We start from the raw sequence: 12,713 nt of genomic DNA, 5'->3' as shown, positions 1-12,713 counted from the left end.
ATCATTTTCTGAACCAGCTTCTTTATGAGTGATCTAAACATGTGTGGCATGAAACGAGCGGTCTATAACACTCGAGAAGCTGAAAGTGTCCGACAACGCCACTTGGGATAGGCCCAAGACCCTAAAAGCACACAGATCGTTTTGTCAAAATTAGGGGGCAGAGACAATCAAGTAATTATAAAAAAAATATATACACAATTTTATTTTTCTTTTGTCATAATTTAAAATAGCAACACCTGCTCTATTAAGAAAAAAATATGTAATGCGTATTAGAGAAAAACACCATTCAAATCAACAAACCCGCATGCGTAATTAAAGGATCAAAATCAAACAAAGAAAAAAAAACAAACAAACCCACATGCAATATACATCAAGTTGATACCAATATTTACAGAGCCAATGTCTGGATATTCAAACACTTAAAATGTATTACTCCAAACCAGTTCTGTGCATCCAGGACAGTCATATATCCAGACACTGTATCAATACACAGCAAAATTTTATACCGATATCCAGAACAGCATGAGTGGGAGGAGAAACACGCCGGGGAGTGTTAACCTCTTAGATAACTGTGGCACCCAACAGCCTCAACAGCAACATGCACACGGCTGTAGCTCGGTCCCGCTGTGATGTGAAAACACACCATTAAAAACAGGGCCACGATAAATTGTAGCAAACAGGCAAACAAGGTACTTACCGCTTTACGGGACACGCCACCCTCAGACCCCGGCAGGGGGGCAAGCTATCCAACTATAACAAATAAGACTATCAGATCTTGATAAACACCAAATAGGACGAAGAGGGAGGAATACAGCTTACCGAGGCACCCAACGCCAGCAGCCCAGGTATTCATCTATCCACACGGGGAATATCCACGGCGAAACAAAGTCGGTTCTGAGAGAACGCTCATTAGTGCCACCCGCCCAACAATGCAAACACTGAAAGGCACAAAAACAAAAGGACTTCCTTACCACTCCGCAGTAAACTAACGGCAACAAACGTGCAGCACGCCAGCCCAGACGCGTCTCCACACCCAACAGGAGAAGACAGAAACCCAAATGAGTCTACCACACAGGCTTAAAAAGGCAGCTCTCCACCTCCCCCAATCAAAGGGGATGAGCCCCAGGTGTGCTGGTGCACCTTCCCGTACACAGGTAAGAGGGAGGGGGAAAAAAACTCATCCTGCCACACATGTAATGACAGAAATGACTTTTACTGTCCGAGTGTCTTTTTGGAAAAGTCAAAATGTCTCTGTAAACCTGTGCTGGTTTTACCGCTCACCACATCAACGTGTAACGTGATCTCTGACTTGACATTGGAAGCGAGAGTCAGCCAGACTGCCAAAGAAACAGGAGTTGGCTGGGCCACTGACTGGACAATAGAAACCAGGACTTGCCCGGACCAACGATTGGACAGTGGGAGTCAACTGGGCAGCTAACGAAACATGAAGAGTTAGTGTTGGCCTGGCTGCAGACTGGAGATCAGGAACTGTCTGTTAGCCAGACTGCCGACTGGGACCCAGACAAAACCGGTGGCTATCCAATGGAACAGGGCAACTGAGTCTTTGGGACCAGCTGAAAGTCAATAGTGTTACGGCCCTTAGGCCGTGTGTGTGTGTCTGCCCAGGTGTACTGCTGCTTGTCTGTCCTCTGCAGGTCCTGCCCTTCCCCTTCTGCATGTTGCAGTCGGGAGGCTAGCGTGCACACCTGTTCCCAGTTTACAATCAGCGGGAGCGCAGGAGCTGGTACAAGGAGCAGAGAGCAGGCAGACTGAGGGGGAAGGGTGTGGAGAGCAGACCTATGTAGACAGACGGCTTACGAGAGCTTGGTGACACTGCTGTGGCGTTTGTGGAGTCCTTGCAGTGGTATGGATCAAGTCTGAACCTCATGTTGGGGTTTACTCCCTCAGTGGAGGGAGGGTGGTATTTGTTATTGTATTAATTTCTCCTTTGTGGCATTTGTCTTCCTGTGAGCTACCTTTTAGTTTGATGGCGTGTTGTCTCAACCGTATCCTGAACTGGGCGCTTCCTCTTTGTTTTTGGGAAGTTTTTTTTTTTTTTATACCTTAATAAAACGTAAATAAAACGCCAAACTATACTGATAAATCCATCTACTTTCTTCCTTCAACCTGGAATGATTTTATTATTGTCACTAACCTCCAGAGATGCTCACAAGTCTTTGAGCTAGCGTCCAAGTCAAGTCTCTCATGGTCATTATGAATGCTGTATCACCTGCTGCGTTCAATCCAGGTTGCTAATAAAACAGCATGGCTATAAGGAATTCTGTAACTGTAACCTGTTTTTCATTTACAGAGCACAACCATGTAGCCTAATGTACAATGCGTCTACAATTAATGACAGCTTATTAAATACTGTAAGTCAACACACTCCCCAGACTCTCAAACCCAGTGTAACGTTAACTAAATAAAACTGTGACGTTGCATAATCAACAATAAACCTGTAACCTGTTTTTAACTTACAGAGCACAACCATGTAGCCTTTGTTTGTTTGTTTGTTTGTTTGTTTACTTTATTTATACCCGTAGGTAAATTTGTAATGTACAATGCGTCTACAATTAATGACAGCTTATTAAATACTGTAAGTCAACACACTCCCCAGACTCTCAAACCCAGTGTAAGTTATAACTAAATAAAACTGTAAAGTTACATAGTCAACAATAAAGCTGTAACCTGTTTTTAACTTACAGAGCACAACCTGTGCAATGCAGTTAATGACAGCTTATAAACTACTGTAAGTCAACACATCCTCCTGACTCTCAAATCAATAAACTGTAACCTGTTTTTAACTTACAGAGCACAACCATAATGTGCAATGCAATCACTGACAGCTTAAACTACTCATCACCAGACTCTCAAACCAGTGTAACGTTATAATTAAATAAAACTAAGGTTACATGGTCAATAATAAACCTGTAACCTCTTTCTAACCAACGGTAAAAATTAACGTGATGGCAGCCAGCGGGACATAATTACGATTACGTTAATCGACCACCACAAGTTTGGCAAGTAAACAAACGCTCGTTCATCATTTCATAATGAATGACAGTCGGAGTAAACCTCTCGTCGGTCGTAGCTGAAGCAAGAAGCAAGCTAACGTTAGATGGCCAATGCTGAGCTAAACAGGTTTACTCACCACAGGTTACTAACCTATTTGCGTGTGTCTTTGTTTGGGTCTTGTTTTATGAAGTTTTAAAGCCAAAGTTTATGATGAATGGCGGAGCAGCTGTCGGTGTTTGTTGTCCACTCTCACGTGCGGCTGCGCACAGCAGATGCTACGTGTTATGTATGCAGGTTATAGGTAACGGAGGGAAGGGAATAACGGCAAGCTCATCAGACGTTTCCTAAAAATAAACATTGTTCACGAGTCACTGTGTGTGCGACTTAAGTCGCACTCAAGTCCGAGTCTCTAACTCGAGTCCCCATCTCTGCTAACCTCCTCCTCCCCTGGACTTTCCACTGGAGGTTCGTAACAATAGCAAGAATATCAAAGACTCTAGGGCGCTGATTAGCTGAGTTTCTGTGGAGATGACCAACAAAGTTTCTGGAGCGCTGGGCAGCTCAGTCTCTGGGGTGACGGGCAGCAAGACTTCAGCAGCGCCAGGCTTTGTGGAAAAGAGAGGTTGAGACGGCCAATTCATAGTTTTCAGTCGTGACATGCGCGCTCACACTAGACTCCCTCGTAGACACTGCAAAAGCAGTTAAAATTGGATCACCTCTCAACTCAAGAAAAAGATAGATATGGACACAAACTGCAAGTGTTGGGCACTTGAAGGGAATCCCTCACCTAAAACAGCTCAGGCTGGTCTCCTCATTGATTAGTGCATCCGAAAGCACAACAAACATCCAGCATTTTGGCAATGCAAAAGAACAAACTCAAAGTAAGAGTCTATCACTTGCTTCCTGGCTGGCAGTCAGCGGAAAATAAAATTTATTTTGCCCTCCAAGGGAGCGTTTTCCTTAGAATGTGATGTCACGTGAAAACTATGAATAGGGCCTGGAATCATGACAACCAGTTCTCCTCTTGTGGCCTCCAAAGGACCCACGGAAAAAGGCCTGGTGAATTCCCTCAATGTAGGGCATCAGGGTAGCCACTTGAACAGTTCATAGATTTAAAGGATTCTGGGAAGGTAGGTAGATTTATTTGTCACAATACAACAGGTTATAGAATTACATTTTGTAAAGTTTGTAACTCCCTTCTGCTACATAGCAGACAACATACATTAATGTAGAAGCAATTATAAAAATGGTAAACAGAAATGAACTATATTCAATGGAGCAGTGCTGAGGATGAATTAGAGTTTAACAGTCTGATAGCTTGGGGGAAAAAGCTGTTCTATTTCGTATAGGCTTCACCCTTCGCCCACTGAGAATTTTAATCTACGCCCACCCACAGTGTGGGCCTCTCCTACGTCCGCACCTATAATATATATACACAACAGTGAGACCCAGCCTTCGGCTCCCATTTTTCTTCAGCACTGAGCTGTCTAAAGAGCAGAAGATTGTCTAAAGCGCAAAGACTTTCCAGCCGGAAAACTGGAACCGTGGTGATTCCCCTGGGCCTTCTCCAAATGAGGAGGCTGTAGCGGTGTGGCAGGGGTAAACCCATTACCGATAGCCTTAGAGGGCTGCGCCTATACTCATAGAATCCGGGTTACAGCACATAACCCCCGTTCTGCAGTCTGGTGGTGTGGCAGCTTCTATATCTCTTCCCAGAAGGCAGCAGTATGCAGGCTGTGGCTGGGGTGGGTACTGTCCTTTAATATCCTTTGGGCTCTGCATAGGCACCTCACCTCACTGACATCACTGATGCTCGGGAGATGGGTACCAATGATCTTCTGAGCAGTTTTAATCACCCGCTGCAGAGCCCACTGGCTGCAGAGCCCAGGACACTACTGGTTACTTTGGGCCTCTAACTGGAATTAGGCTTTCAAAGTGCCACCACTACCAGTTTGAAGGGCACCGGCTTCTATGCATGTGTCAACATGTCTGTCTGTATTTGAAATTTGTGCAAGAATGACACAATGCTTCCAAATGCAGAGGAACCACTAAATGAAATATATTATATTTTCAATATGAAAAATTATGGAATGGAATGAGAAACAAACCTTAAATATTATATACATAATTACATATATAAACATATTTTTAAAAAGCAACAATGAATAACAACAACATAAAATGTCTAAATACAAACCAAACAGTTTTTGTAAATTGTAAACAAGAGTGCAGAGTGCATAGAGTGCTTGAGTAAATATTAAATGAATAATGTAATAGATTACTTTATACATTACATGAAGTAGGTGGATATACACTATGCATGTAATGGATGTCTATATGCAGTATTTACAGCATGCTAAGATTTATATTTGACAATGATATGTAAATATTTAAAAGGTGTGTATTTAAACTATAAAATCCTTCTTTATTTGTAGGTAAATTACACATTTTATAGTTTAAACACACTTTACCTAATGTATTCAGTGCTTAGATAAAAAGTTGTTGACATCTTTAAGAATAAAAGCATAACAAAATATTCACTAAGCAGTTTTAAATAGCACACCTTCTGTCAGTCACACAGTGTTGATGTGGCTCCCACAGCATCGGAAAAATCAAGGAACAAAAAGGTCCATGTTGTCATGGAGATACAGTATCTGGTATTTATTGGTTGTGTGGAGAATTTTGTGTCAAGTCTTTTAAATAAGAACTCAGAAAGAATTCAAAGCAGGGTCACTAACACTTCCACCAACCAGAGGAAATAAAGTTGTAGGAAGAGAAAATTCACATCAACATGTTAGGAACTGAAAATGAGACATTTCACCCCCCTTCACATTTGCAATAAAACAAACAAAAAAGGCACAATGTTCACAAACATCACAAATATATTTTGAAAACTTTAATCTAACCTCTTCTGTCTCTGAGCTAAATTAGAGTTTATGACATGAAAGAGGATATTTCTAATCTTTATTCCCTCACTATGACTGTAGATGCACAGCTACACAGCTATAGCTAAAAACATTTTCAAATAAAGGGTGAAGACAGCAGTTTTTACTGGAAGCAACTGTAAAAACAGTAGGCTACTAGACAACAATGTGTGTGTCAATCATAGACTGTATATAAGAAATGGACGTAGTCATCGTGACGTCACCCGTTGGTTTGTGGACTGCCGTTTTGAAGGCTCGAGTTTGGCCGATAGGACGCCACCATGTCAAGTATATGCAACCAGGAAGTGCCCGGAAGTGACGATACGGCGGAGCTAACTGCCGTGTGCGGCAAGTATATCCAGCTGCAGCCTGCAGACCATGACGGAAGTTGTTCCCAGAAGACACTGCGCAAAAAACGTGATGACATTCATCTCGGCTTACGTACATGATAGATCCTAATCCTAATGTTTTATTCTTTAGAAGCCAACAACAGAACTTTAAATACACTTCTGAGAAGTTTTTAGGCGAGAAATCAACTGTGTAGATTTCGGAGATTGCGAGTTTTACGAAAATTGGCAGCGAATCGAAAATGTGTTCAAACGTTTTCGGAGTTGAGAAGCTCCGCAAGTGCCGACCATAATCAGTGCATAATCAATAACTTTAGGCACATACCCTGGTTGGGGTAAGAGCAATATACTTCGGGGGGTTGTCAGGAATAGCTAGCTAGCTACGGTTAGCTCCCCCAGGCCCAGTCACACAGACCACTGCAGATGTGTCCAGCAACAGCTGATAATGTTCGTACCGCTGTTATTCTGTCAATAAATTCTCAGTAATGTTAAGTTTTAACCTAAATCGAGACACATCTGGCTCGTGATGTAACATTACAGAATATTCTTGGTTTGTGAAACTTAAAATCACTTTGGAAGAAAAAAATTTACAACAGTGGTATGAATTGAAACATTGCTTTATTATTATCATTAGGCTATTAAAAAAAAGTATTTGCAGGAATTATAGTATAAATATACTATAATTATATATATATATATATATATATATATATATATATATAAGTATAGTATAGTTAATATTAAGTTCAACTTCCGTCACGTTTGTCTGGTTTTTATATACAGTCTATGGTTTGTCTGCGGGCTACAGCTGGACCCTTCTCGTGTGTGGAGCTAGCTAGGTGCAACTCTAACTCATGTTAACTGTCATTTTAACTGGGCTGATAACTTTGTCTAGTGAACAACAGTCTTAAAACTAAATGTACTCACCAGAGAAAGTGAACAGCCAACTCCTAATAAGCTTTTTCAATGACGCTGGTTAAATTTACACAGTGTCGAGGGTACAAGTCAGCTCTAGCCTGATTGACAGGTCGCTATGGTAACGACTTGTCAATCATAGATAATCCCACCCTGAAACATACTCTGCTTTTTGGTCTATTTTAAAATAAATGGGACCATAATTTACTAAATGAACATAATTTTGTATTGAAGAAGACTTGAAACTAGCGACTGAGACCATAAACTCATCAGGAAAGTGTTTACTGGGGTAATTATTCAGCTGAGAAGTAGGGTCATTTTCCCATTATTTCCAATGGAGCCGGACTTCTTTTTGCAACCAGAAGAGTCGCCCCCTGCTGGATTTTCAATAGAATGCAGGCTTCAGGGACTTCCGCATTGGCTTCATATTGTAGACTGAAAGCTTCCCGCTTGGTGTCAGTCAATGTTCCATTGTCAATGTTGCTAGCCTATGACAAATACTTTGAAAACTTTAACCTAATCACTGACCATAATCCATCTCAAGCCATCATGACCAACTGATAATGACCAAGGTCAATTAGAATTCATACTTTTTTCACCACAACAGAAGATAGTTCTTGTCTTTCTTCCTCGCTATGCATGTAGGTGCGCAGCTATACAGCTAGCTAAAAACATTTTCAAATAAAAGGTTAAAGACAGCAGTTGAGACAGTCAGTAGTTTAAGGTTTTTACTGGGAGCAATTGTTGCTAGCCTAACGAGTGATAGCCAAGTATCATAGCTTAAGAAGAAGGTTCCACCTTGACATCTGAAAACAAAATACACAAAACAAAATATTTACATTATCTCAATTTAACTTTGACCATTTATAAGGGTCCCCATCACTAGAGTGGCTACAAACACAGACATGCCACCATAAGTGACCTAAACCACTCACCGTTATCCATCTTACCACGGCCAATCAACCCCGAATCCAGGGAAGCAATTTAAGGATGGGAAACTAGCAAAGAGAAACTCGTGAATTTGCAAGTAAACAGTCACATGATAAAACTGGTGCTTATCAGTGCATAGAGAGGTCCTAAACGCCTATGATCGAAAGAGTGTAAAGACAGTACTCATCTCAAATTGCAGATAGTTTTGCAGGAATACAGAAAAGTGAGGAATATTGACAACTGGGAAGTTGAAGTCGAAGCCCTGACCCAAAGTTCGAAGAACAAGCACCCAAAGCTCATCTCAAACAAAGTTGGCCTTCTGCTAAATGTAACATACCAAAATTCCTGCAACCAAATGCACACAAAACTGAAATTACCAAGTATGGCTAAACCAAAATAGCCCACCAAAAGTTTCTTCCAAACAAAGGCTCACTGGCCCACCAAGTCATCCCAAGACGCACAAGCTACAACAAAGCACACGCTAACCAGACAAAGCATGAGCTATAATACTTAAAGTTACCAAAGCTAGCTGGCCAACCCACCAAGTCGCAGACGCTAAAACAGAGGGTTAATTTCCCTACTGGCAATATTTTAGTTCCTCATCAACCAGACCAAAATCTTATCATAAACCCAAGCATTTCAGACATACCAGGTTTTAAAGCAATTCAGCGGTACATCTCATTCAGATCAGACAAAGCATTGATTTTACAGTTTCAACCATAGCATGTCTAAAGGTGTGTTCACACTGAAAGCGAAGTTAATATTCGCCTCGCTTTACTCGCGTGAGTTTGACCGCTGGACATTTTGAGTGTTCAAACACAACGTGATAAGCGAATAAACACAACCTGCGAATACTACAGCTGTATGAATCAAAGTAAAACTTTTGCTGTAAATTAAATTAAAATAAACGGATCAAACTGATGCCGAAATAACTACAATATGATGCCAATTTGTTGACATATGAATTCATATTTTGTCAGGTCTGTCAGCAGGACAACAACTTTTAAAATGTTTATTTTCTGAATGCAGTTCGGATTGAGCTGGGCTGTGCTAACTTGTTCATAGTAGAGTACGATAGCTGGAATAAAGTTACAGAGACATATTTTCTGAACTCACCAGATAGTTCAACTTCCTCGCTTTCTTTTCTCCAAGTAATGTCCAGTTTTGTCCGTAACAAGACTCCGGTGCCGTCCGATGCTAACAACAACAGTGGAACTGGATGTGCACAGAAGCTAGCTGCCAAGAAGCAAGAGTGAAGATAAATCAAGTTGCAATCCCAAAAACTAAGGTAAAAAGCTAATTTAATAAAAGCAGTTAACTCTGAGCTCCTCCCACGAGTAAAAGGCGTAGTTGTCAGAGCATAATCCAGACCGACTACGAGTGTTTATTTGTCAAAAAGCTGCAGCGCCCCTCCCCGTACACTTCCCCGTTCTTTAGCAGTTCTCTGTCAGCCAGCGAATTGTCATTACACCACTCGCCAGGTCCTCTCCAAACAGCGCTTTGAAGCCGCTGGTGACTTTTGGACTATCTCACCGCTGACAGGTTTTCGCAACATTGCTTCAAGTGAATTTCTGTGTATGTGACTATACTCACCCAAAACACAAATGCGTGTTACATCTCAAAACAGCAAATAAACAAATTGGAGACATATGCAGCACCCTTCATCATCCAAAAACAAACTAACCAGTCTGAACACAGCACAAAAACCTTGCCCAAATTCTTTTCTCAATGCTAAATACTAAATAGCAAAGGCACTGTATCTGCACTGCTGAAAAGTACCTAAACTCATTTTAGCATTCACAGACCACAATAGTCACAAACCAAATTGGTCACCAACATAGTAATCAACAATTAATTTGCCACAGTAGGCTAGGTTTAACCTTATCAAATGGGTTTGGATCCCAGACGAGTCACAGCGATACACAACAGGGTCCTGGTCTGGGGGTTTACAAATACGGTCACCCTACTCAGACAGCTAGTTTAATAGCAAGCATGGTTGGCAGTAACAAGCTATATTATCACAGGAAAATTTATTTTACAATCACAAAATAGCTATATTAAAGAGTGTACAGATAATGTTCCAACAAGCGTGTTTGGGGAGTAGATAAAAGATTCCTGTCAATATTTGCTTGGTCAAAGATCTGACGATATGGTGGATGTACCAACGTCAGAAAAAATTGGTGGAGGGTACCTTTAAAAGTGAACTGTGCTCAACCAGCATGTTAACATGCACCCTGATTATTTGATTAAAACCACATTAAGACAATACTGCCTACATATAATTGGGTTATATTAGCTAGATTAAGGTAAAAGAAAATAGAGCAACTAGCATAATCAAGTTAACAGACCTGAATTACAGCCCTGTAATTTAAAATGACTGTGGCATATACAACACACATTAGTTTGATTTTGTTAATTCTACACATTCAGAATGGCTCTTGGATTACAAACCAACACAACCCTTGGAGCGTTTTTAAATTGAAAATCAACAACTATAAAATCCCTGCGTCTCTCATTTTATGTCACTTATAACGTGTTTTGGTTTCTTCCATAACTCTTTCTGGACATTAACCAAATCAAATAAACTAGTGTTGGGGAAACCAGGTTGCTATGAACCTTGTAAACACTTCAATAAAACGATTGCATTTGTTTAATTCACAGTGAATGGTTCATTGCTTTAATCACACTATTACTTAATCTTGTAGTTTACATTAATTGGACTGGAAATTGGGCAGCACAGGAGAAGCAGATTTTATGTGCTGGTTTTACCTGGCAGTATTACCAATATTACCTCCATTTCAGTGAGTAAAGATCAGAACAAAAATTTCAGCACTGTTGTATAAATAAGTAGATACACACACACATCCAAAAATTTACTGGATCATTTAAATTTCTCTGTAGGTTCTGGAAAAATGGTGTCTCATGTTTATTTGGCAGATACTACAACAAATGAGACAACAATTACATAATTTCTCATAGTGGCATAAGCTATGTTAAAAGCATCTACATGTGCTCTATACACATATTAGCCAGGGTGTGAAGAGACCATTAAGTGTGTCAGGATCTTTATTTCACAAAGAGATGTACCACAAAAGCATTCAGACAATTAGAAAGAAGACAAGAGAAGATCCTTCCCGATCCCAAACACACACACACACACACACACACACACACACACACACACACACACACACACACAGATGTTTAGTTTGGATTTCTAAAGAAAAGACATGATGTGCGACTTGAAAGCTGTGATGCAAACAAGCATGAAATGTTGGCAGTCTGCGACTGGCGCTGAGTCTGGTGAGTTGAGACAGAGCAGGCTGTATATCGTAAAAAAGAATGCAAAGTGTAAAGTTCAAGAACAGGAAGATAATGCTGACTGTAGAAGAATTTTGCACTATGGGTTTATTTTTGGAGAGCACACACAGTAATAGGTGGACTGTTTACCTTTCTCAGGTAAACAGTATTTTCAAATAGTACACAATGGGCCAGACTTACTAAAGGTTTGTGTGAGTAAAAACGTGCAAACTTGATATCACCAGCAAAGCTGTAAGCTGATCTACTAACATTGTGCACAGAGAATGATGTCTTCCAAAAGTGCAACAAAGCACCTTCATTTACTACTTTTGACTTAATGAATATGCAATTTGGGGCGTTTCAATTTTATTGTGCAAAGTAATGGGAGGGTAACGTGCAAATAAATGTATTTACTACATGCAGTGTAATCTAACAAGCCTAAACACAATTTCATATGAGTGCAACAGCATCTGTATTTAATAAGTTTGCAAGGTGCAAAGGTACAAGGTGTAAACCGGCAAGTGTTGCGCAGAGATGGCTGCTGTCATCATTGTGAGAAGGAGACATAGCCACAATGAAAGAAGACGTAGAGAAATAAAAAATATTAGATAAAATTATTCTATATCCAATATATAGAAATAATTTTTTTTATTTAATTAGTTATTCACGTGTAAAATTCATCCAGCCAGAGGGAATGATCACCAACTGTTCACAGCGCACCGATCGTAATAGCGACACAACCCATTGTAGGTATTGGAGAGGGAATGGGGCGTTGGGGTGTCCAGGGCCAGGGACAGGAGATTGCTGAGCAACCGGGCATGGACAGTCGGTGATTGTTCCCCCTGGCTGGATGAAGCACGACCTGCTGACATTTCCTCGCGTCTGGGTCATTCCATCTGTTTCTGCTGAGGTTTCCCAAAGCAGTTTTTCAGGTTTGTTGTCCCAAGTACTTGCAATAGGCAGGATGGGCAGGTACATATGATTTCCACATACTCGGGACGCACTGAATGAAACAATTATAACTTATATTTTTATAGCGCCTTTCACAGGACCCAAGTGGCAGTGGCATTGAGAGATTTATAAGTGAGGAGTAGGATTTCGTAGGTTAATGCAGAATTTGACCAGGAGCCAGTGAAGCTGAGTGACAACTGAGGTGATGTGCTGCCACGATCTAGTGTGAGTGAGAACCCTGGCAGCCGAGTTCTGGATATATTGTAGCCTGTCCATGACCTTGCTAGGTACCCCATACAGGACACCATTACAGTAGTCCAAGCGGGAGGTG

At 40.8% G+C, this 12,713-nt stretch overlaps 1 long non-coding RNA gene across 1 annotated transcript; it reads right to left on the bottom strand.

Moving 5' to 3' along the window:
* Window positions 1–402: 402 nt before the first annotated feature.
* Window positions 403–1,039, bottom strand: LOC119901929. The gene is made up of 3 exons (XR_005444265.1): window positions 972–1,039; window positions 820–894; window positions 403–624 (listed from the first exon to the last, which is right to left on the bottom strand). It is a non-coding gene; the product is annotated as an uncharacterized LOC119901929 (long non-coding RNA).
* Window positions 1,040–12,713: the final 11,674 nt, after the last annotated feature.

This window comes from Micropterus salmoides, unplaced genomic scaffold, assembly GCF_014851395.1.
Source record: "Micropterus salmoides isolate LMB-PRFRI ecotype aquatic unplaced genomic scaffold, ASM1485139v1 Ms_hic_scaffold_14, whole genome shotgun sequence".
Taxonomy (NCBI): domain Eukaryota; kingdom Metazoa; phylum Chordata; class Actinopteri; order Centrarchiformes; family Centrarchidae; genus Micropterus; species Micropterus salmoides.
This window is presented reverse-complemented; position numbering and strand designations above follow the sequence as displayed.